This window comes from Lynx rufus, unplaced genomic scaffold (assembly GCF_022079265.1).
Source record: "Lynx rufus isolate CCGP_SWC_20201006 ecotype Redwood Valley unplaced genomic scaffold, mLynRuf1.p SCAF_12, whole genome shotgun sequence".
NCBI lineage: Eukaryota > Metazoa > Chordata > Mammalia > Carnivora > Felidae > Lynx > Lynx rufus.
In genome coordinates this window covers 16,105,818-16,132,813 of record NW_025814826.1, presented here as the reverse complement: position 1 = coordinate 16,132,813, position 26,996 = coordinate 16,105,818, and the positions used below count along the sequence as shown (strand labels likewise).

Sequence of the window (26,996 nt, the reverse complement as noted above, 5' to 3'; positions counted from 1 at the left end):
TAAAAATCATATTTGAGTAGAGCCTTTGAGCCAGACCTTCTCAAATGCTGTTGGCTGCCTATGATTGTTGCCCTTGGCGAAGTTCCCGTCCAATAAACTGTGACTAAGAATAAGAGGATAAGAAAGATTGGACACTGTAGGTACAGGAAATGGCCACCTATGCCTAGAGACATCCCGAGAAAGATGCCCTCCATCAGCAATGGACAATATAGAAGTTTTCCATTGAAGGACACTGAGAACAGGCAGGTTTGACCCCCAGCTTTGACCTGCCCAGTATATTGTGGAACACTTAACAGGAATAGAGTGCATATTTTTTTACCACTAGGGTAGGACTTCTCACTCATTAGAATTGATCTAGTTCTCTTTTTTGTTGCTGCAGTTTCAAAGTGTGATATAGGTCAGGACTTTAAATGTGTTTCTTGTGTGGGCTTATAGAATATGACCACTGAAAGAGACCTGAAAGTCATCTACTCCAGGATTTCTCTCTGTGGGAAATATGACATTATGAAATAACCTGTGTTGTTTGCAAATTGTACTAAATGTGATCAATGTCAGAGGAATAATATGATCAGATCATTGTTTTCGAAAGATATTCTGGACAAGGGATTTAATAGGATATTGAAGGAAAAGGGACTAAAAGAGACAGTTCAGGTGCTTTGCAATAGTTTGGATGAAAGATATTGAGAGTCTTACTAAGAAAGAGGCGATGGGAATGGAAAGAAGCACAATCCACAGGTATTTGTAGGAGGTAAAAATTAAGGTGCTGATGACAATGAGATGATGCAGTGGAGTGGAATGAGTGACAGAAGTGTTGGAGGCTATGACATGAAGTGGTCATTTTAGGGACTATGGTGCCTGTAGTCAAGGCAAGAAGTACAGGTGGAACAGAGGATTTTTCTGTAGGGAAAGGATGGCATCTGACACGTGTGATTTTGAACATGTGCATTTGAGTTTTCTTCAAGTGATCCATGTGGAACTTTCCAGAAGGAAGTATAAATCTGGGTTTAGAGCTCAGAATAGAGATTGGAACTGGTCATATACATTTGGCAGCATATGGTCTATTCTAGCCTTTTCACTTTGAATATTACTTCCAATAAAGGAAACATGCCAAGAATAATGTGCCTTTATTTCTTTCTCTGATCTCCCAAATACAGGTTATCTTTTTTTTTAATTCCTTACAATATACCAAATTGCTAAGAATGAAAAAAGTCCCAAAAGATTACATACTAAATGATTTCATCTTTATCACATTTTTGGAAAAAAAAAAAAAAAGAAACGATAAAATTTTAGAGAAGGAGAACAGATAAATTGTTGCCAAGGGTTGGGCAGGGGGGTACTGGAGGGCAGGGGGTGTGACTATAAAAAGGCAACATGAGGGAGTTCCATGGTGATGGAACTATTGTGTATCTTGCAATAAAATTATGTATAACCAAACATATACACATGTCAGTACACACAAAATTGGAGAAATTAGAAGGGCACCTGGGTGGGTCAGTTGGTTGAGTGTCCCACTCTTGATTTCAGATCAGATCATGATCCCATTGTTCATGGGAATGAGCTCTGTGTATCGGGCTCTGCACTGACAGCATCTGCTTGGGGTTCTCTCCCTCCCTTTCCCTCTGCCCCTCCTTCCCCCCTCTCAAAATAAGTAAATAAACTTTTTAAAAATGGGGGAAATTAGAATTAAGACTGCTGGATTGACCAATGCCAATATCGTGTTTGTGATATTGTACTACAGTTTTCAAGATGTTACCATTGCAGGGAACTTGATAAAGGGTATATGGGATCTCTGTATCATTTCTTGTCACTGCATGTGAATCTGCAATTATCTCAAAATAAAAAGGTTAATTTTTTTAAGGTTTACTTATTTTTGAGAGAGAGAAAGAGTGGGGGAGGGGTAGAGAGAGAGGAAGACGTAGAATCTGAAGCAGGCTCCAGGCTCTGAGCTGTCAGCACAGAGCCCAAATTGGGGCTAAAACTCACAAGCTGTGAGATCATGACCTGAGCTGAAGTTGGACACTTAACTGACTGAGCCACCCAGGCATCCCTAAAAATTTAATTTTTTTAAATATTAAGGCAAAATAACTTTAGGAAAAAAATTCTTATATTTCCTTCCATTTGCTTCTTTCATTCAAGAAAGGTTTATGTCAAGCTCCTGGAAATAATCAGGTTTAAAGAGAAAGGAGTGCCCCCCAAGTCTAAGAATAATTTGACCACATTGAGATAGAGTAGGATGAGAAAATTTGGGGAACAAAGAAAAGAAAAGAGAGCAAAGGAGAAATCAAAAAGTCCTTAGACAGCACCAGACAATTGGGACAGGAATAAGAGATATTTCAACAAAGGTCTTTCTTAGAAGGAAAGATATTGCTTGAGGAACCAAAAGTTAGATGGCAAGTAAACCATGGTCCACAGACTACTTAACCTTCTTTAAGGTGTTCACAACCCATCTGTGGCCTATACTAGCTGTCACAAACCACCAGTGGCCTGTGAGGGCACCCCTTGGTTTGCAGCCAGCATGTTATTCAGTGAATGTACAATGTAATATTTATCCATAATCGGATTTTTTTTACCTTGCCCAAATTACCCCCCACAATGTTCCAACATATTGGTAAACCCAAATAAAAGAGGGTGGAACCTTGACGTCTAGTGAATAGTGGTATTCAAAGGACATGTTCTTCCATCTATATTTAGGGAGTAATGTTAAACAGGGCCAACTTGAGACCACCACCTTCCACCCCCAGAAAGACTCAACCCAGTTAGGGTACTTTCTGTCTCTAGAGCATTCATCTGAAGCCTCTGAAAGTCTGGATTTTAGTTTTCTCTTATCCTTTATGTCTTTTATTATGTAAGCCTCCCTTCAACATTAGTGAATTGCTTATAAAATTGGGGCCCAGCAAAGAGATTATTATGCAGCCACACTAGTCTATTTATATACTGCTACCTTTTATAGTGCGTTAAGACTATATGTATTTTGTCTTCTGAATTTCCATTTCGGGGGACTTCTGCCTATCTTAAGTCACATTGTTCTTTATAATACCTGCCAATGAACTACACTTTCCTCTGATTTTTTTTAATTTGATTTCCTCAATGCTAATCTATTTGTAAGATTATTCTAGGAATTATCTTATTTTTTCTTATTATGAAATCTGATATGTCTTCTACTACTTCTGCATCACAGTGAGTTCTTCCATCCTGTTAAGAATTAGTTCCAAAGTTCTACATGTTACAACTTCCATCTTCTTGGAGAACAAAGTCTCATCAAGGCAATTGAAGAGTTTATCAAAGCCCTGCTTTCAGCAGAATAAGGCTTTCAGCAGATGTCTGGGTAGTTCAAGTTTCTTATCACAACCAGATCATATTCCTGCACCTGTTTTATAATTTGTATGAGGAATGCGTCATTCCCTTCCTCTAACTGCCCAGCCATCCACAGTAGTGATATCACATCTGTTTCCTTCCAGTTTACCGTTAACCAGATGTTCTCAGCTGTGTTCCCAAAATCAGGTTTATTAACTTTCTTCGTAAGAAACTTCTTGAGAGACAATGATATTCTCCAGCCATTTCTATTAGGTATTTCTCTTGTAAATGTTTAATTTCACTTTCATTGCTGCTTATGGTATTGTTGATTCTTATGGGCACATGCGTATCAATTTGTGGTGAAATCTTTAGTTATGTTATTACTCTATGCAATAGTATGTAGCTACTCATAATCATAAGTGCCAATCATGACTTTCTTATTTACTTTTCTCTCTGACAGCTAACAAATCCTCCCTCTTCTAAGGAGAAAGCTATACCACAACAGTAATTCTTGATCATATCAAAATTTTACAGAGTTCTTTGGGGACATTTCTTTTCTTTCCCCTCAATTTTCACTTTTTAGGGGCCTTTTCTAACAGGTTGCTGAGACTTCTGTTTAAATGTGTTCTTTTCAGGCAATTGCTCAATGAGTCAGAATGAATGGAGTTTATAAAATGCTAAGAAAAATCATTCTCATCTAAATCATTGTTCAACTTGTTTGACAGAGAGCATACAAATTTAAATGAGGGAGAAAACAATCAATTCTCCTCATGGCTCGAAGTAACTATTTCTGAGAGGACAAATTGCATTACACAGATGAAGCAGGAATTTTTAAATAACTTATAAATAAAAAATAGAAAATATATAAATAAAATATAATATAAAAATATAAATAAAATATACAAATAAATATATAAACAAAAATAAAAAATATAAATTTATGAAAAATAAAATATATAAATAAAAATATAAATTTTTAAGTAAAACATATTTTCATTGTTTTTAGCTATCCCTCCTTTTTGTCTTACCATTTTGATATATGCTTTATGAGTGACAACATCATTGCACAAGCTCCTCGCAGATGTTAATGATCCAGAATGATGTTTTTATTATAATCTCTTGCCATAACGTCTTCATATCTTTCCAAAAGTTACCTCGAAATGTTCTATCTCAATAATTGCTTATATAACACAAAGTGATTTGTAGAGTTCTACAAATGTTTGGGTTATTTGTATACTTGTCTTCAACAATGTTCAAAAGAAAAAGACAAAAAAACTTTTCTGTTATACTCACAATCCCATGACAAGTGTTTCCTTTAATCCTGTGATGTAGCAGTGACAGTGGATGTTTCAAACGGAGAACAATAGTGATATCCAGATAAAGGGGATTGTTCATTTTCAAAGAAGAGAATCCCCTTGGGATTCAATTTTTCCCCCAAAAAAGTCATAGTGACAAATAGATGACAGGGAAATAATGAGTCCCAGTAATTAGGTGTCTCGTGTAGAACACCTTTGTCATCCAAGTTACCTGATTTCACAGGTGGCCAAAGCACAAACAGAGAGCGAGAGAAAATAGCAAAGTGCAAAGAACAGAAATAATGTAAACACAACTAACTCACAATGAATAAATTCCAGGAAAAGCATCAAAAGCAACAGTGCAGTGAAAGGTAAGAAATGTAACCACAGAAGACAGAAAGGTTGCAAGAGAAGAAAAAGAAAAAGAAATGTAAGAGTACAAAAATATCAAGGAGGGACAACAAACCATAGTAACTTAAAACTGAAAACATAATACTTTTTCATTCTTAATGGTCCCTTAATAGCCAGGGATAGTAAGAAATAGACCACATCAAGACATGCAGTGCCAGTGAGGGAGAGGCAAATATCCAGTGTTCCAAGCCACAGTGTCCCAAGAGGGATAGTACACCTTAGCTTGGTTCAGAAGAGCTCCAATGACTCTAGAAATTCATTCTCTGTGGCAACGCCACGCGATAGCAGGTTCCAAGCAGAAGCAACGTCTGGTTGCAAGAATTCAGTTCACTTACTGCGTGACCCCAAGTAGCAAGCGAGAGTTGAAGGGACAGGGTGTAATCCTGTCTAAAGAGGGCTACTCAAGAGCTTCCTGTTTTCAAAGCAGGAAAACAGCTTCAAAAGGGAGTATAAGACAGGAGTCAAAGAATGGGCAACTAGATGTCAGCATTAGACAAACACCCAGATAAAGAATACATTCTTAGAGCTCTTCTTCCATGTTCACTAGCAACAAGATAATCTGAAAAGTGACTGCTTGCAAACTCTACCTATAGGTGATACAACAGTTGCTTCAGACTTGGTCAGTATAAACTGAGAATGTAAAATGAAAGTGAATGAAAATAAGTTAGGATGAATCAACTGAGTCTGAAGATAATTTTAAAAAAGCAGAAAAGGAACAAATTGGGTCAAAGAAAAACAGTAAATTAGGACCTAAGACTAAGCCAGTGACCAAATTCTGTAACTAGTGAAGATTTATCATAAGGTTTTTCTTACATGAGTTTTTTTTTTCTGGTTACTTCAACTCATCATTCATATGATTTAATTAAAAGAAATATGAAAACTGATAAAATTTGTAATAATTACTCATAGGTAATTTATCTATAAACAAGTCACTATCTGTTTAAAGTTCCAGTTAAGAAGGCAACTAAGATATAGTTTATATCAAAAAATGGGTAAATAAAGTACTTCTGTTTTTAGTAATGGACTGGGTGACATGGACAAATCCTCCCTACAACAAAATGCAAAAATCTTGCAAAAGCTAACATAATATTAAGCAGTTATCAGTTGGTGACCCAGAATATTGAGAACAGTAAGGTGAGAAAAGTGCTCAAGGCTCCTTTTGCTAATTAAATCTCTTAGTCAAGAGATTAAAATGAATTTTGGGTGGACTTGCAGGGCTCGAGGGAAAAACCCAAGGTTTTAGTCTTCCAGGATGGAAAGACTTGGTAAGTAATCCCAACCCATTGTGAACCAAGTCCCTTCAAGACTGTATCCAAATAGTGAATGCTAACCGTATTAAAACCAGCATTGGAAAAGTCTTCAGGAAGTTTTTTTCATCTGCATATCTCAGGATATTTTATTCCATAAGCTTGGGTTAAAATTATCTTGAAAGGCCATCACACACAGGCACCTGACAAGCAAATAAAATCATCTGTTAACCAAGATAATGTCATCTTAATCCTCAAATTATTTCTACAAGTAATTTTTCAAACACAATGTCCAGCACAGAAAAGCAACTAAACACACAAAATAAATACAGAGATACAGGACAAACTACAAAATACCAACAGAAAGAAAGAGAAAACAAAAAGGCAGAAAAGAAACTGAGATATTGGAAATAACAGGCACATACTATAAAATAAATAGGTTTTCTATTATAAAAAGAAATGTTAGAGACAAGCTTGAAATTTTTGGCAGGAAAAGGGAAACCATAAAAAGTGACAGAATATTTTCATCAGAAGATATACTTAATAGCAGACTAGACATAGTTGAAAAGGGAATTAATACATTTAAAGATATATCAGGGAAAAAATCTATAATTTAATCTCAACAGGATAAAAACTATAAAAGAGACGGTAAAAGACACTGAATACAGTGAAAGTTGCCTAATAAATGTTTAATTGGAGTCTCCGGTGATTAGTTTTATGTGTCAACCTGTCTAGGCTACCATATCCAGTTATTCAACCAAGCACCAATGTAGGTATTGCCATGAATGTCTTTTGTAAACATGGCAGACCTCTCAATCAGTTGACAGAAGGTAAAAAAGAGTATTGTCAATAATGTGGGTGGACATCAACCAATCATTTGAGAGGCCTTAAATCAAAACTAAGCCTTCCCTGAAGAAGAAATTGTCTCAAGACTGCATCATCCATTCTTACCTTAGAGTTGCCAGCCTGCCAGACTGCCCTGTGGACTTCAGACATGACAACTCCCATAACCGCATAAGCCAATTTCTTGAAATAAGTCTTTCTTCTGTCTGTCTGTCTCTCTCTCTCTCTCTCTCTGTGTACACCTACATACATATGTGGATATTTAATTAGCATTAATTTTGACTATGTAAAACAATAATAGTAACACACAATGTTAGTCGAATTTAAAGTATATTTTGAAGGAGAATGAAGTATACAAAAAATATGACAAAGGTCACATACATGATAAATGGAGTGTAAGTGATCTAAGATTCTTGTATTTTCTAGGAGAGGAGTCGGTTGTGACTAACATTGGACTTTGATAAGTCAATAAGACTTGTAATTTCTAGGAGTAATTACTAAAAGAATAGAAAGCAAGTGTAGACTTCCAAATTTATAAGGTAAAGGTGAGAAACTGAATGATGTTTTAACAAATATTCAAGTGAAAGAAAAAGAATAAAATGAGAGAACAGGCAGGATAAAAAAAACTGCACAGGCAGAAGGTAGATTTAAACTCAAATATATAAGTAAGTGCATTAAATGTAACTGGATTAAAAAGCTTTTATTGAAAGACAACACCTGTTAGTTTAGATTAAGGAAAATATAAAATTACACTTTTTAAAAGCGATATCTAAAGCATAAAGATACAGAAATGCTTAAAGTAAAGATGTAACAAGAGATACCACGCAAACATGAACCAAAAGAAAGCTTGTGTAGCATATAAGTACCACACAAAGTAAAACTTAAGGGAAAAGACACTGCTAGAGACAAGGAAGTTTCTTTGTAATGATAAAATGTTCAATTCAGCAGGAAGGTAGAACAATTCTAAATCATACACATCTAATAACATAACCCCAAAATAAAACAAAAGGCAGCAGAAATGCAAGTATATTGGTTAGTTCACAATCATAGTAGTGAATCTTAATATACCTAACTCAGGATTTGAAAGAAGAAGCAGACAAAAATCAGGAAGAATATAGCAAATTTGAAGAACAGATGATCATACCTGAATTAGTGGATACTATAGAACAACCCAAACTCAGTAACTGCAGAATGCACTTCCTTTTCAAAAAATGTATGAAACAGCTTTGGAATATACTAGACCAGAAAGACCATCTCAACAAATTTAAAAGAATCAAAATCTTAAAGTACATTCTCTGAGCACACTGTAATTATGTTAGAAATTAATAAGAAAAAGATACTCCAAAAATCCTTCCATAAGGTTTAATAAAGAAATATACTTTTAATTAATCAATGAGTCAAAGAAGAATTCAAAAGATAATTGGAAAATCTTTGAATTCATGGATAACACAATTAGTCTATATCCAAACTCATGGAACTCAGAAATGACAGGATTCGGAAGGAAAATACATATGCTTAAATGCTTATATTAGAGAAGCCTGAAAATTAATGAGCTAAGGTTTCAGATCCATAGGTAGAAAAAGAAGAGTAAATTAAACCCAAAAAAAAGTAAAAAGAAAGAAATAATGAAGGGAGGACCATAAATGATTGTAACAGAAAGCAAATCAATAAATGAGAAGGACCAAAAAAAAAGCCCAATTTATAAACACCTTGAGAGCCTGACTGATCATGAGGGAAAAGGGGAAAACACAAAAGATATCAGGAAAGAAGATGATGAAGCTATAGACACTAAAAATGATAATAGGAAAAAACAAACTTACACCAAAAATTTTGAAAATTTAGATGAAATTGACCAATTATCAGAAAAACACAACTTAGAAAGCTGACATAAAAATAAATAGAATTTAAAACATTCCCATAAAGAAAACTTCAAGCCTAGGTGGTTTCACCAGCAAGCTATTCTAAATATTTAGGAAAGAAATAACGCTAATCTTACAAGAAATCTTCTAGAGATCAGAAAAAGAGGATACACTTTTCAAATGACTTTAGGAGGTCAAGATAACCTTGGTCCCAAAACTGGACAAGAAAGAAAAATTGCAGGCCAATCTCGCTTATGAACAGGGATTCAAATATTCTAAATAAAATATTAGCAAATTGAATCCAATCCAGCTATACATAGAAATAATACAATATGGCCAACTTTGATTTGCCCCAGGAATCCAAAGTTGTTTTAACATTAGAAAATCAATGTAATTCAGTGTATTTACTGAATATTAGGATGATTTGCAGAGAGGCAGAAAAGGTACCTGTTAAAATTCAACATCTTGTCAAGGTAAATATTAGCAAGTGACAAAAAAATCAAGCATTATACGTAATGGTGAAACATTAAACATTTTGTTCTGAGATTGGGGAAGGATTCGGATGCTATTGTCATCTCTATCAGCATTATGCTAGAGATTTTAGCCAGTGCAGGATGGCAAAGACAGAATAAAAGGCAAAAGGATTAGAAAGAAACCAAACTTTCATTATTCACGGATGATGTAAGTGTGTACAGAAAATTCCATAAGTTTCCACCAATTATTAGGACTCATAAAGATATAGCAAGTTTAACCAATTCAGAATCAATACGCAAAAATCAACTGTGCTGGCAGTGTTCTATTTCTTTAGCTGGGTAGTTGCTACACGTTCATTTGCTTTGTAATAATTTGTCAAGCTGCACATTGAAGTTTTGTTCACCTTTTTATTAACCCTTACCCATTACTAGGACCTTAAAGATGTCATACTCTTCCCAATAGGATCTATCCACTTAGTAGAGAGGGAAAATGTGTATAACACTTGTACTCTGAAAAGTAGCAGGTACACATACAGGAAAACATTTAAAACCTTCCTTAACGGATACCCTTGATGCTCACAGTTCGGATTAATCCCATTCTTTTTAATGTTTAAGTTTTCTTTTAAAGCAACAATTTCCTTTATATCAGTTACAATAGACCCTGTAAAAGTATGACAGAAGCTATTTTTCCATCAAAGCATACTACTTTCCCTTAGATATTTTCCCTTAAAATGGACTTTTACTTAACAATTCTACGTACCTAGCTTTTAACCAAAATGATCGGTATATTTTACCTGGCACTTCATGCACTAATCCAGACATTAGCCTTTCCCCAAAGGAAAGGGTCACTCAGAAGGAAAGAACGATTTGATAAACCTATGAAGCTAGTCATTGTCAATAGAACTGAGATGTTCTCTTAAAGACAAAGTATAACAATTTCTTTTCATTCACGGATCAATAGATAAAAATAAGTTGGATATTTATGGCACAAACAAGCACTATTTGATTCACTTATCGCTAGTTGCATTGAACATTGTTAAAATCCATTGGAGGCTCAAAGAGCCATTAGCCGAGGGTGGCAGTCACAGCATTCCCGTCATTGGGCCTAAAAGCAGAACAGAAAAGCAATATCAGACCTCATGTAGGGATACAGTTTAGAACTCTGGCAAAACTCCCATGCTCCTAGGGTACCTGCTTCCTTTTACAAAAACATCATGTGCTTTAAATGCCCGAACCGCTTTTCATCTAAAAAATACCATCCGCTACTGCACGGTTATTGTAATAACCTATATTACATGTTCATTAGACATTAAAAATACAAACACTGACATTCTTTGCCTTACCTGTTATGGCACAAGAAAGCATAAACGAGTCTGTCAAGTAACAAAAGGATTTTGTTAAACATCCCAAAACTAATCTGTTATTATTCTGCCTGTCAGGGAAAAAAAAAATCAGAAAACACAAATTCATATCATTTTCTATTAACCAACTAAAAATAGAGGATAAAATGTAATTCCACTAGAAAAATGAATAAGTACTGGAAAACCATCACATTCTATAAAGGTCTAGCTTTTGGAAACTGTAACCCTGTCATTAAATTATTTCCCCAAATCCATTCACACAGTCATGTGCTGAGTCTAAGAGGAGGAGGAAAGATCATTTTTTTCCCCAAATTTGGTATCCAGCTTTCTAAAAAAAGACAAAGGCACATTTTATCATCCTGGAAAAAGTGACTTCAGTGAAGCAGATAAAGTGTCTAATAAGGCCTAATTATCTCATGTTGTGATTCTTTTTAAATCACTTTTAACCTCAGGAAGAATTTTAATTATCTTGTATAATAAAGTCTTTCCTTATTTCACCCCCTCTAGGAGAAAAGGCACATTAAACCTTATTTTTGTCAAAAGATAAGAGCAGTATTAAGTTTAAATTGATGTCATTATGAAATATTCGATATCAGGATTACAAATTTCAACTTTAGTAATTATTCGATTGGTCACAAAAAGAGTATCATTTCACCACTAACTCCTAGAAAGAGGCCATCATTGCTCTCAGCATGCATGTGATACACCAGGGACCGCAGGGAGAGAGAAAAATGTATTCTTTCTATTCCAGTAGAGTCTTGTGATTCCAAGGTTAAATTATTGAAGCAGTTTGGGAGGTACTTTTTAATATGATTTTCAAAAAGTTTTCTCCTCATTATCAACTCTTTAATAAACACTTCAAAGTTTCTGTGAGCTTCTCTATTGGGAAAAATATTAATTCATGAGTCTTCTTCCCAAACACACGCTCAGTTCTCTCGTTGGGATTCAAGAACTCAAGAAGGAAATATTATGCAAGTGTCTGCATATGGAAAGACAAAGTTTCCCTTCGTCTTTTTCTATTTCTCCTACAAACGCACTCCCTTCATGCTTGGCACATAACCTCTATCCTGCAAGATGATTCTGGCAAGAGGCACAGACTCTCCAACTTGGGGATGGGAGTGGGGGAAGGCACTTCTGAAATAGGATGTTAATCTTTTTCCCCCCTCTTCATTCCAAATCTATTTAAAGTAACAGCAATAGTGTTGACTACATGCTAGGCATTGTGGTAAGCACTTTCCAACACATTTATCTCATTTATCTCCACAACGACTCTATCCCCATTTCCTAATGAAGAAATGTTCGGTGGCTTTGCTGAGGTAATGCAACTAGTAAATGGTGGAATTTATGTGCATCTCTGTTCAAATACAGAATCCATCCATTTAACCACTACACCAGTTGTAACAGAGAGAAGTAGCTGCAATGGGGATATTCATGATGCCCTGGAAAAGCGTGGAATTTTTCATCTACTTACATGTTACCTTTGACCCTTGCCACAGAAATGTCTTTGGGTGAAACTTTAAAGCAGCCCACTCTCGTGTTAACACTCATGCTGGAGATTTAAATAGATGCGGAATTCAATCACGTGGTAAAGGAACTCAGGTTCTCTTTGGCTTACTCCGGCAAAAATCCATGTCTTATTCTGGTCAACTCCCACCGGCAGTGTGCAGGGGACGGGCGAGAAGAAGGTCATCCTCACGGGTGTAGGGTGCTGCAAATTGTCAGGGGTGCTGACATCCCGCAAAGTCACCTTAGGTGCCAACCTCTAGCCTGGGGCATCGGAAAGAAAGAGTAGACGGTTTTCTGAACCAGGCATTATCCTGTGTCAGGCACTATTCTAAGGATTTTACACATATTAACCCATTTAATAAAACCACTTATGATTAGTCATTTATTATGATTAGGTGAATAATGTTGTTTTAACCTGTGTTATTCAGTTTTGTACTGGGAAGCTTAAACCACTGCCTCCTAATCTTTTTTGAACTACTAATTTGATTAGGAAGCCCATTTTTTTATTTCAGTCAACACAAAGGTAAACTTCAGACAAGTTGACCTAGCTCATCTGTTAAAATACAGACTGCAGGCCCCACTCCCACAGTATGATTCAGTAGGTCTGGGATGGTATCCAAGAATTTTCACTTCACCTAGGTGACACTGAGGCTGTTGGTATAGATAAACCAAAAGGGCTCAGCTTGCAAAGAGGTGGTAAAACTCCACCTAAAGCATGTGGACCCTTGGAATCACTAGGGAGCACAAGACAGTGGCTTAAGAGAATGGGTACAACTTTGATTTTGATTAGAATCATAGGAAACCGTATCCCCGGATATTTATCATAATAGGATTTCTGAAAGTCACGTAAGCAGACAAAGCTTCAGCTGAAATTACGTCCTCCTGATTTTGTGTGTCTCCGCGGAGGAAGGAGATGCTGTGTTCTGCTGTGCCCTCTGGGCTTGGCGAGACTTCCCAAACAAACCCCTTCTAAAAAGAAAACTTTAGAGATTTCAGGGCAACCTGATATTTAGAGCCACCGTGATACAGAGAAATGAGAAGGCATCCAGGAAAATATCTCACGGGCATCCATCTTTCTGGCCAGGAGCAGGGATGCTGAGATAATCGTGAGAGATGGGCTGTCTGAAAACAAGCCCTAAGAAGACACCGCCTAGCCGACCCTTCTAACCCGTGCAGGGTGGATACAAGCAGAATAAGGGCACCATTCCTCAACCCTGGACTGCTTTCAACTTTGTAATTTGAGAAGAACGTGGAACATGACACTGTGATCGATACCCCATTCCTCTTCCTCCATGGGTAATATTGCTTAGAATCCCTTCAGTGCCAGAGTCAATTTCAAGGGCCTCTACAGAACGTGATTATATCTGGGGCCTTTCGAGTTTCGACTGTGAGATTGCTTTGTAGGACATTTTTCTAAAATAAATTGTTACATGTTTTGGTTTCTGCTTCTGATTCTCACTGCCTTTGCTAGATTGGTTATTTTACAAGTCCTGTTTTAACCACAAATGAGTAACTCAATCCTATCTTCCATTCAGGGAAAGAGATTGTTATTGTTATACTAAAAGCTGATCTTTTCCTATGCTTCTAAGATTATGTTGGATTGGGCAGGTTGATCAATTACTCCCTCCTCTCCATTCCTTTCATCGGAGAAGGACCTAGTACAGACAGAGAGAGCCAGAGTATTGCCAGCAGCCACAGGGCCTTATCACTAAGCTTAAGTATGTAACAAGGCTCTTTAAGACAAGGAATTGTTCCCTGAGAGCCTCTCGGAGTGGGTGTCCTTACGTCACCAAGCATTTCTATATGAAAAAGGGACAGCAGGGTTCAAGCTGTGAGCTGGCAGGGTGGAAGTGGTCCATGCTAGTAATTCTACCATTATTATTTCATTTACTCATTCAGCAAACGGTTATCAAAGGCCACCGTTTGCATCAATGTATATACCAGTATACCAGCACAGTGCCGAACTCTGGAAGTTCATGAGGGAAAAGGGACACACAGATGGTCCCCTCCTATACTTCCTATTCCGACAGGAAACCAGATGCTAAACAACTACATGCATTATTAACTAATCGTGGTTGTAATAAGGTTTGTGTCTACAGTCTGAAGGGCTGAGCTGATCCTGGGATCAGGAAAAGCTTCTCTAAGGAACTGACATCTACACTAAGTCCTAAAAGAGGAGTGGAGTTCTCTGATAAGAAGGATACAAGCAGGGAACAGACCTTTTTGAGGCCCAAGTGTGGGAGCATTTTGGGGTATTTGAGGAATTAGCAGAGGGCTGTGTAAATGGGATAAAGCCAGCAAGACGTCCAACAGGAAACGGGATTCCTGGGAGTTTAGGTAGGGGCAATCATGGGCCCAGCGTTGAATATAATGCCTCTCCAAGCATCAAGGACTTTGTCCAGAATAATCAAAGTGCTATCCTCTGATCCACTTTTTTAATCCAAAGCATCTAGTGTAGTGCTTGGCAGAAGAAGATGTTCAATGAATGTCAGTTGAATAATGAATAAATTAATCAGAAATGTAAGCATGTGTGTAAAATCTATCTTGCACATATTGGAATCTGTGCTCTGGTCCATTTGCTGCAATATTGCAAAATCATATAAGTGTCTGGGTTTCTTGAAGTTGAAAAGGCAGCCTAAAATAATTATTGAATTCTGAGCCACTATTCTCTCCAGTTAATTCCCAATGTAGCATATGCCCTCTTATCCAGCATTTCAGGTTCTCTGTCCAAATGAAATAAGAATATTTTCAAAAGACATATTGGAGCCTTTATGCCATATCAGGCACCAGAAAATTCTAAAATTTTTATTTACAGGAGCCAGAAGAATAATAGTAGCAGAAGCGGCTGAAAACAATATGGACGATGCAATGAAAGACCTCCTCCCTACAAAATTTTTCCACTGTTTACTCACATTTTTTTCTTATCTGTCTCCATCTCGGAATGCATTCAGCCAAAGCCTTTAAAATTTAAAAGCAAGATAGACTTTTTAGACAATTGATGTTTACTCATTCACTCTATTCATGCTTTTATTCATCCGTTTATAATTAATCAGCTATTACCATGTTATCAGGCACCATGCTAAACACAACAAAAAGTAAAAGTGGATGTAACATTGTTCTTTACGGTCAGCAATGTTAGAAGGAGTCAACAGACAAGTATTGAAGTGTCTCAAATAGACAATTAGGGTCTGGGGGCAGTGGAGACCCCAAAGAAGGAATAGTCCATTCTATCTGTGGTAAGGTAGAAAGGGAACCTGTTACACGAGAGATCCAGACAGGAAAGTCTCATAGGGGAACTGACATTTTCCTAAGTGTTGAAAATCTTCACCATACAACCAAGGGGCATAGAGGGGTAGCATTCAGGGCAGAAGGAACAACCAGAGAAAACGCATGAGGATATGAAATCGTTTGGAACACTCCAAGGATGCATATGGCTTGGTGCACAAGAGTACAGGGTTTAAGGTAGGAACACCTCCTCCTATCTCATCATGAACATCTTGTATTGGGAAGAGGGAAGCTACTAAAGATTTTTAAGCAGGGGAATGATAAGGCCAAGTATTTTATTTCCAAAAAGCCTCTCTGGGGACAGTGTAAAAAGTGGGTTCAGGGGAAATTAAGACTAAAGACGACTGTCTAGGCAAGACACATTACAGAGCTAGAACTGATAGAATTAAGATGGCTTCCTGAAAACTTCAGTCTAAAATAAAAGGAGAGTTAATACAACTTTTGTTCTTCTATTAACACACTGGTACCTTTGTATAGAGTCATTCAAGGCTATAGTTGGTCAGACTTAGAGGTCATCCAACCTGGTGCCCTAATTTGCTGAAGAATCTGATATCCAAGGCAGTAAAGGTCACAGAGCTAAGCAGAGCAGGCGTAGCTGGCCTCAGTTTGGGCCAGCTCCCCTGAAGGCTCCTGTCTCTTCATCTCTCCCTACTTTATTAATCAATTAGTGACCAGCAGTCAAATAGTAGTACTAGGATTCTATTCTAAGGAACTGTGCAAACCATCATTTCATTTTATGTTTTGTACACTCATGTGTTTACATTACTTTGCGCATGCCTAAACTTATTTTTAAATTGTTGACAGTGCTCCTTTCTGTGAGACCCAGTGAACAAGGACCATAGAAAAGGCAGTGATGGTTAACATTTATAAACTCTCCTTCATAATCTTATTTAGCTTCTTGGGTTGTGGTGATCTAAGGGAGTCTTCTGCTCTCCAAAAATTATAGACCAGTGTTTGAAATCCACTTGCTAGCTCTGTTATCTTTGGTTAGTCACTTGATCTCTCTATGCGTCAATAAAATAGGCATAATAATAGAACCTCTCTGATAGGACTGTAGAAGTCTTAAATGAGTTAATGTACTAAGATAGTGCTTGACGAATGGCAAATACGATGTAAGTGTTAGCATGTATCAGCATGGATAAACAGGTTCACTAGCCGTGAAGTAGTCCAAAATGGGACCCTAAAAAAGACAAGGCCTATCTTTGGTTATATTCACCAGAGGTTTATCTCTAGTTGCTCTTAACCTTTCATGAATCTATTAGGATGTTTCATACATCAAGTTAAATTTAGATGAAGTGATTCTCCCACTCTCTTTGTGATTATTTTCTTCTGATTTCCTAACTCTTCAAGTGTTCTCTTTCCTCATTAAAGAAATAGTGTTGCACTATTTTGCCAGAGTCGTACTAAACTTACCTGAAAATATCACAAGCTCTGCTGAATGTTTGCTAATGATACAATTGAATTTCTTCAAATAATGAGAAATCCATTCTTATGTTTCATGAATCTAGAGCCAAACGCTAACTTTTATTATTCTGATAAGAGATATCCATTGGTTTAACAATTAACAGGTACTGAGGACATAGTATGTGGTGTAGATGCACCCAGGAATGCAGGGATACCGCCTCTACTCAAGGGAATCACCACTTTACAGGGGATTTGTTCATGGCGCTCCTATCCATAGAGTATACCTGCTGGGACCCAGGCCCTGCTCTTGAGAATGGTGTAGAGTTCTGAATGGGATCAACATAGCCTCTGCCTTCACCGAGCTTCAGGTCTAAAGAGGGATAAGGATAACAAATAGGGAAACAAAAAGGCACATAATTACAAACTGAGGAAAGGCATATGTGGGCAAAGAATAGGTTAAAATTACAACCTCTCTGTTCCTCCAAAGGAGCAGTTCTGTGTAAACGAGGTGAGAAGAGAAAGCCACTATGAAAAAGCAATGACTAGGAGGAGACCAGCCCAGGAGGCTGCTGCAAGCGGAACAGAGGAAACGATGGTCAAAGTGGAGGGAACGGTATAAGTGAAGACCCCACGATGGAAACAGTTTAACTCTGTTCAAGCCACAGAAGCAGCCCAGTGTGGCTGGAGCGAAGGCAACATGGCACCAGATGAGACTGCAGAGGTACACAGGGTCACAACCTGCAGAACATTGCCAGCCATGGCCAAGAGAGTGCATGTTATTCTTAATGCAGCGCGAAGTCACTAAAAGGTTTTAAGAAGCGATGTGCAATTTACATGTGTTAAGGTTCCACTGGAGGCTGTTTTAGGAATGGAGGGTTGAACAGTAGCACAGATGGAGCCAGGGTGTGCACTGAGATCATCGGGCAGCCCATCCCACTGCCCACTCCACAGAGCTAATACGAGGAAGGTAGCACGCAGTTGAAAAGAAGTGGAGGAATTCTGCTTCGTTTGCAAATAGAATGTGTGATCTCACTGATGAATTAGAACAGCAGGATGAGGAATGGGGGAGAATCAAGGATGATGGCCATGTCTGTGGCTCAGGCATATAAGTGGACAGGAATGAGAAAGACTGAGAAGGAACTGGTTTCGTGAGAAAAAAAGAACTGTCCATTTTTTTTTAATTTGGCCTTGCACAGGGAGACTCTTGTAAATAATTACCTTGTAGTAGTTAGGTCCTAATAGAGTTTCGTATGAATAATCCAGAAGACTGCTTTATGTTCTCTGACTCACACCAAATTAAATGTAAGGGAGGATTGCTATCATCCCTGGATCACTTGCTTCTCTGGGTAGTGGGCATCCGTTACTAAATGTGTCTGGCAAAGTAACCCCAAGAGTTGATAGTATCCCAAAGGAGTTCCATCTCCCCTCCTACCAGCCTGAACTTTGCTGGGTATTAGTGTGAGCTGCCTAATAATGCCATTGAATCTTTAACCAACCTGACATTAGAGCATGAAATGAAATGAATGTTAGAACACCATGCGACACTGAAATTTGGGTGTGTCTTCAGAGGTACGTGGCCACCCCAAACGATTAGCCTGACTGAGGATAAGTGAAATGAGGAATCTGGAAGCAGGGTCAGGGCCCCCAAAACGATTAGCCTCACTCAATCACGCCATACAAATTCCCTTCACCAATCACTGGGTCAGGGATGGTCATGTGATCCTGCCCTAGTCAATTCCAGTGAAGGAAAAACTGAGGGCTTTCGGGAAAGTGCTTCTTGGTCCTAAGAAGGAGGCACAAGGAGAGACAGCCCTTTCTTGGTCCCCTGGACACTGCCATATCGGGAGCTTCTGCAGGCGTCTTGCCCACAACCTAAGAATGTTTTCAAGTGACAATAATCGAGCCTCGGATCAACCTCATTGGCTACGATACTGCCACGGCGCAAAGCTTCACAACCTAAGAATGAAGCCAACACCGAGGAAGGCACTCAAGGTAAGCAGGAGCCCCTCGTCCTTCCCTGGATCCTGTGCTAGTGCTCAGCTTCCTGTTACATGGGACAATGAAGTTCCTCATTGTGAAGCCAGTTCGAGAAGGGCTTTCTCTTACTGATGCTAAATCTGTCTTTACTAATATACATGTCCCACGACTTGGGGAAATGATCAAATCATTGTACACTCAAGTCCCTGAAAACATAGAACTTCTTGTGGGTTCCACTGTATTTTTTCATGCTGAATATACCTATTTTTTGAGAAACATGTATATTCTCTCAAGAGTTTATAAATCAAGGTGACTAAGTTTAATGAGAGAAGGAAGCCATCAAAGAATTAAAATACTTTTCAATGTTTTCTATGGAATTATAGATTCACTTTCAAAATAGAAATAAGTGATGAAAGAAATTCACAAAATGTAAAAAAATTATGAAAATATGAAAGTAAGAACATATTGAAGACCATATTTTAGCAAATAACCCCTGAAAAACAAAAAATAAAATAAGAGACGAAAATAAAGGAGGTTTTCTCTCTCTCCCTCTCTCTCTCTCTCTCCTGTCCCAATTTATTAGCTACCAAGTCAGATGAAAAGTAGAAATGGTACTATTGAAGTTAAGAGGGGAAAATTATTTGGAGGACACCTCTGATGTTGTAAACAGCAGGGAATTTTCTGAGCATCAAAAATGTCTTTGGATGGCAGGTTATAAAGGGAAAGAACTTACTGGCCTGTGTGGTCCCCAAATCCTGTAAGAGGTAAGTCACTAGAGCATGGAGAGATTAGTATGGATCACAAGATAAACAGAGCATATAAAAAACTGTATTTTGTGTGCAGCTGAGCACTGAGGGCCCTGAGGACATAAAGATCTAGACCAGAAACATCAATGCCCTCAATGGGAGAAGGCTGCCCTACCTCCTTCCATGGTGCCATGTCGTAATACGGGCCTGGCCTCATTCCTCACCGGCTACCTCCCTGGGAGGAAATTTCAGTTTGTACTGTGTAAGTCTGTGCATTTTACATTTTGGCCACTATAGAACTAGTCTGTTTTCCTGATTATTTTTGAAAATGTCACCTTAGGTATAAAGATTATAGTGGTTAGAATATTTTTGAAATATTTAACCTTTCAAAAACATAAAGTCTCAAACTTATCTTCTAGAAAGTGAATGAAACGGGCTCCTATTTTTTTTCTCTTTAGTTGAAAAAAATTTCAATTCATTCCCCTATTTCATACTACTTGAGGTAACTACAGTTTATTCTTTACAAGTTTCCCACTAAGCTTAGTCAAATGCACCCACATAAGTGCTCAGGTGCGCAGAAATATACATGAAAGATGTGATTTATTGTAAGCAAAAATAGGAAAAGAACAGATTCGCCTAGCAAATAAATTGAGGGGTGTCTAATCATTTCATAAAGTTAGCCATTATGGGAGCTCCGCAAATACTGAGTTTTTCTGATGCATTTTTATAAAATTATTCATTCATAAACATTGATTTACATAACATGTCACTGCTCTTTCGACTGCATCCACTTCACAGCACCAACGTTTTATGATGTGGAATATACAATGAAGCCTCAATTACCTATGTAACTGATCGTCCTTTTTTAAAAATAGTTGAACAAGTTTGATTCCCCCCCACCCCCGCCAAGAGGTGAAAAAAGTAACTGTGAATATGACCAAATAACCTAGACTTTGAGAAATGATCTGATGTCAGACTATCTTGATTTTTTTTTTCCTTTGGAGTCATAACAAAACCACAGCCTGTTTCCTCCTGGAAAAAGTGATGACAATCAATATGCCAAGTGGTTGTTCCCAGAGTGGAAATGAGATGAAACTTGGCTGGGCGCTTCTCTTCTCTCTGGAAAGATAGTTTATTTCCTTTGATGGGCACCACCTGCCCTAACTTCCATTGGCGGGGGGTGGGGGAGGGAGGGGGGAGTTGGAGGGGGGATGGGAGTTTCTACTGTTTTCCAGAGTTAGAGATGGCACTGTCAGCAGTGCAGAGAAATGGGCACCAATGGGGAGGCCACCACCGGATGGCCGTTATCAGGTCCTGGAGTTTGCACAGGAGCAGGGCAAGAGCAAGGGCACTGACACTTTGGACCTAAGATGGGAAGTGTCCCCTCCCAGCGGGCCAGTGGGACATCTGATACCACCACAGGAAAGCCAGCTGTGCCCAACAGAACACAGACCACCTGGGTCCTCTGCAGCAGAGGGTGTTGCAGCAGGATGTGAAGGCCAGAGCAGAAGCAGGTGCACATTCATCAGGGAACTCGTGAAGACACCTGTGAGGACTTCCGTAAGGACACCTGTGTGGCCTCCCCTGAGAGGAAACCATAGAAATACTGGGAAACACTCTGAAGGAGACCTATTTATATGAAGGGGATTACTGGGAGATCTTATGGCTATTACATGGATTTGGGGCCTTTTCACTCAACTGTTCTCCTTTTCCGAAATATTCTTCGAGATAGACACATCTCAACTCATCTCAACGGCTTTGGGTCTCTGTTTAAATATCACCTTATCAAGAAGTATTTCCCTGACCACATAGTACCCATCCTGTGCCATTACTTTAATTTTTCCAGTGCACCCTTACAATCTGACATATCAAACATATATATATATATATTGATTGTTTTAGCTGAAAGCTCTGCAGGGCAGAAATTTGTGTTTATTTTGTCCACTCTTTTATTCTCAGAACTTAGAGTAGTTCCAGGCACAGAATAGGCACTCAGTTATTATTTGTTAAATAAGCAAACAAATCCACTCCACACTGTGGTGTAATAGTCTCTCGGTTCTTTGTCTCAGTCTAGCTACTCCAACAGTCACATCTGGAACCTTGTCATCACCCATAATCAACTGTCCCGCCCTCACATCTCTCTCCTCTCCTGGCTTATTCAACATTTTCCACCACAAACACTCTTCAAACTCAGTAAGGCTCTTTTACTTTCTTGAAACCACCAACTCTACCCTTCAAACCCAGCTCTTCACTTCTGTCAGCTCAGCTTCCATAGAAGATTGGTCAATAACATTTCTTGCTGTTCTATATTTCGGTTGTCCTGTCCTGCTGGGCCCCATCCCTGGGTGGCCCAGCTCTCCGCTTCTCTGTGCAGCTGAGCATTGCTGAAGAGAGCCACGCAATCGAGCCAATTAGCTAATGTGATTAAATTCCATCGCCAACTTCACATGGGTCCTCGAACCTCCCATTTTATTCCTCTACCTTCACCATATTATATCTCCTCCTAGTGTGCAGAGACAATAGAAGCCAGCATATGGGAAACTCATCATCTTTCCAATAGCAAACACACAGGCCTGCCCTCACCTCATACAACTATCATTCTCATTGACTTTCTGAGGAACTTACACTATCAACTATCCTTTGTATATTCATCTGCTTTCCATGATCTTATATGAGCTTTCTAAAGCCACCATAACAAAGTCCTACCGACTGGTGACTTCAACGACTGAAATTTGTTGTCTCACAGTCTGGAGGCTAGAAGTCTGAGGTCAAGGTGTCAGCAGGGTTGGTTCCTTCTTAGGACTGTAGATTATGTTCCATGTCTCTCTCCTAGCTTCTGGTGGTTTGCTGGCAATCTCTGGCACTCCTTGGCATGTTGAGGCATCACCCCAATTTCTGTCTTCATCTTCATACAGCATTCTCCTATGTGTGTCTCTGTATCCAAAATTTCCACTTTTAACAAGGACACCAGTCATATCGGATTAGGACCCACCCTCCTCCAGTATGACCTCAGCTTAACTAATTACATTTGCAATGAAGCTATTTCCAAATAAGATCACATTCTGAGATACTGGGGGTTATAAATTAAATATATGAAATGTCCGGGGGCCAATTCAACCCATAATGGATTTGCATCCTGCCCACTGGCTTTCAAATATGCTTAAATTTCTCCTCTTAAAAAAAATTCAACACAGCTTATATTTCATTCTCTATTCTGCCCCCATATCTGTTCTTAACAGTCACTTTAAAAAAAATGTTTTCTTTACCTGATGTCTCTATTTCCCATTCTACCCTTGATCCACTCCAAAACCCTCCAACAGCTCCCACAAAGGTCAGCAATGGCCTCCTGTAGGTAACACAGTGGTTATTTCAGTCGTCAGCTTATTTGGCCCCCCAGAAGCATTTGTCAACACCAAACATGCCTGCCTTCTTGAAATATTCTCCTCCACTGGAAACTTAGCACTACCATTGTTTTGTTTTGTTTTGTTTTGTTTTGTTTTGTTTTGTTTTGTTTTGTTTGCAAAACATTTTCTTTGCAAACTAATCATCTACTATGCAGCCTCCAAGCAAGCCTGTAATCCTTGATCATGAATCCTCTTTATTTTGCACTCTGTACTCTTTTCCTAGGTGATTCCATACATACGCCTGGCTTCAATTACCTCCTAGACTCAGTGTGAATTCCACTGTCCACTTGCTTCTCCTTGAATGCCCTAAACTTTTGTCAACTTCACATTGCTGAACTTGAACACAAAATCCTCACTCCATCACCACCATTAACGGAAGTCTTTCTCTTGTGTTCACTATGGCAATGACTCGAAGCATCACACAGACTTGACTAAAGAACCATATACCAAAGCTGTGATTTCTTCCTTTAACTTCATGTTGTCCTCCAATTATGTCAGGTTTAAAACACTTAAGCATCTAGATTTTGATTTTTCAAAATGAAACATTTTACATGCAAAAGTTCATTAATTCACATAACAATTCTATGAGGTAGTTTCGTCTATTCACATTTTGTAGATGAGGAAACTGGGCTTGAAGAAGTTAATAATTCCTTCAAGATCACCTAGATTGCAAATGAGGAAGCCTTGTGTTGACCTAAGTCTGGCCTGAGAATCTGAACCCTTAGCCACAATAGTAAACTATGATCACAGTCATAGTATACATTGAAGTCACCAGGAGAAAGCAGAAAACCACATTTAACCCTGATTTTGAGGAATTAGAGAAAATATGGATAAAGAGAAAAGTAAGAGTATCACACTGTTTAAGCAGAATGAAGATTAAAGTGACCTTGACATAGGAGAGGAACAGCAGAATCCATTCCATGGACCAGAGTCCCTATTGAGGGCTATTCTATAAAGGTAAAAGTGTAAGTGAGGGTCATAAAATGGAATTTCTTGAATACCAGGCTGAGAAGTTAAAACCTGAACTTCTAAGCAATAGGAAAGCAAGAGCAAAAGCGATTTTGAAAAGCATGGGATAATACCCTCTGTTTTTCTTTCTGCTGTCCTTTCTGACAGAACCCAAGTCTCTCATAGCCACTTTGGGTAGAGAGGGACAGTGAGGACATAAACTCCTCCTTTCTGAGTTGTAACTGATAACTCAGACCGGCACAGTCGTGTGATCCCAACAAAAAAATACATCGAATGTGGTTAGGCTTTCAAGACTATATACTTGATAGGAATATACAAATTATTTAGAAAATGTACTTTCCTTGACCCTGTTAACTCCTCTTTTGCATAGTAATTCATCTTTTTCTCCATCAAAGATCTATGCCAGAAATCTATCTAAAGAATGGAAGATAGGATGGGCACCGTTTTTCTGGGACATGGTAATGCATTTCTCATGATGACTACTCACACTCAGCTTCCAAAATGCCTTGTTCTTGCAGCAAAGTTGATGTATCAGGAGATGAACTTGTCGACCCACCAGAAGACTGAGATCATTTATAGATTGGTATACCTAAATTGGACCAGGGAATTTGTTAGGGACTGGAAATAGAAGGAACAAAACAGTTCCTATCATCATAGAGCTTACAGTCTTTGGGGGAAGACAAACACTAATATAAACACAAACCTACCCACTGATATTGATGAAGACTCATATTACATAATTCACTTCAATGTGACAGATTAAAAAAAATTTTTTTAATATTTTAAAGCTTATTTATTTTGAGAGGGAGAGTGAGAGAGTGGTGGAGGGAGAGAGAGAATCCCAAGCAGTCTCTGCACTGGCAGCACAGAGCCTGACACGGGGCTCGAACTCACAAACCATGAGATCATGACCTGAGCCAAAATCAAAAGTCCTATGCTTAACCGACAGAGCCACCCAGGTGCCCCTGTTTTGTGTTTTGTATGCCATAGTCCCTGATATGCAATCTTGGAATTCCTGTAGTATGTGATCCATTTACGTAAGCCCTCAAGCAAGTTATTTAATTTCACTAAGGTTCAGTTTTCTCATACGTAAAATGGGACCAATAATAACAACTGGGGAGTTGCATGAGGATAAGTGAGATAATTTACGTAAAAATGCTTACCACGGTACCTGATACAGACTAAATATTGGATTATGTTAGCATTGTTACTCTCAGAGCAGTGCTTCTTAGGAGTCTGCACCTTTCATTCTACAGGATACAGAATCTGATCAGTCATATAGTTCTTAACTGCCACATCAACAATGTTTTACGCTACCAATAAATGTTGACTAAAAATCTCTTACAGGTAAACCATTATATAACATTACGGAGGTAGGGAAAAAAGGTGGTAGCTTATTATCTAGTAAAGGAAGCAGATATGGATGTAGATGGATAGAGACACAAATGTATATACCATGTGGGAGCTGGAGATGGAAAAAGCCAGACTGGAGATGATTCAAATTGGAACACTGGAGTGATCAACACTACATATCAACAGTAGCAAGTCTTGCCTGGATCTGGAGGTGGGACAGAAGCCCAGATGGAGGCAGAAGAAAAGAGTGATCAAAGGGAAACATTTCAATTTCACCCCAGCCCCCTGGTGGGGAGAGCGGCTTGATCAATGTCGGGGGGGGGGGAGGGCATACATTTCAGGGAATGTTTCTATTAGAAGCACTATGACCATGATCATTCTAAGTGCCTGATACCAGCATCCATACAGGATGCAGGTAAGAGATACAAAACAGTCCTAGTCTCAAGTGGTTAAGATTTCTTTACATCTCAGAGTTGCTGCTTTAAAAGTTTGCAGCCTGGAAACTTACGTCCATGCAAAAACACACACTTGAATGTTTATAACAGCTTTATATGCAGTTGCCCAAACCTGGAAGCAGCCAGGATGTCCTTCGAGAGACATCTACCAATAGATGAAGGTGAATATCGAGGTGAGTGGATGAAGACGCGGAAGAAACTTAGAGGCCTATAACTAAGAGGAAGAAGCCAGAATATTTTTAAATGTGTATTTACTTTTGAGAGAGAGAGAGAGTGCGAGCAGGGGAGGGGCAGAGAGAGAGAGAGGGAGACACAGAATCCGAAGCAGGCTCCAGGCTCCGAGCTGTCAGCACAGAGCCTGACGCGGGGCTCGAACTCACGAATGGTGAGATCATGACCTGAACCTAAGTGGGACACTCAGTCGACTGGGCCACCCAGATGCCTCTGGAAGATGCCAGAATCTGAGAAGGCTACATCCTGTATGACTGCAAGAAGATGACATTATAAGAAGGGCAAAACTGTGAAGACAATAAAAAGTGGTTGCCAGGGGTTTGATGGAAGGCAGAGATGGACAGATTGGAGCTTACACAATTTTTAAGGCGGTGAAACTATTCTGTATGTTATTGTAATGATGTATACTTGCCTTTACATATTTGTTGTACCTCAAAGAACTTATAATGCCAGCGGTGGACCTTGACGTCCACCGTGGACTTTGGATGATAACGATGTGTCTGTGCTGGTTGTGGATTGTAACAAATGGTAACTCTGGTGAAGGATGTTGACCGTGGGGAGACAGCGCTTGTATGGAGGAAGGGGCATATGGGTGCATATCAGCTTTGCAGTGAAACCAAAACTCAAGAAAATAGTCTCTTCATTTTAAAAAATCCCGGTGGATGGACACTGTGTAGATAGGTGACAGGTATGGGAGGGAGGCTTAGCTTTCCTTGCTCATCCTTTTCAGCCTTTCGAATTTTGCATCATGACAATGTATTGCGTATTCAGTGAGCAACTTCTTTCAATAACGAGGTAAAAATAAATATCCACACCAATGATATTTATTTGACGTTTCCAAGAAACCGCACAGTACTTACTCACATATCATACACGGACGTAT

The 26,996-nt window shown here is 38.7% G+C and overlaps 1 pseudogene; it reads right to left on the bottom strand.

Annotated features, from left to right (window-relative positions):
• Positions 1–18,759: 18,759 nt before the first annotated feature.
• LOC124507959 (uncharacterized) lies at positions 18,760–18,927 on the bottom strand (annotated as a pseudogene).
• Between the last annotated feature and the right edge of the window lie 8,069 nt (positions 18,928–26,996).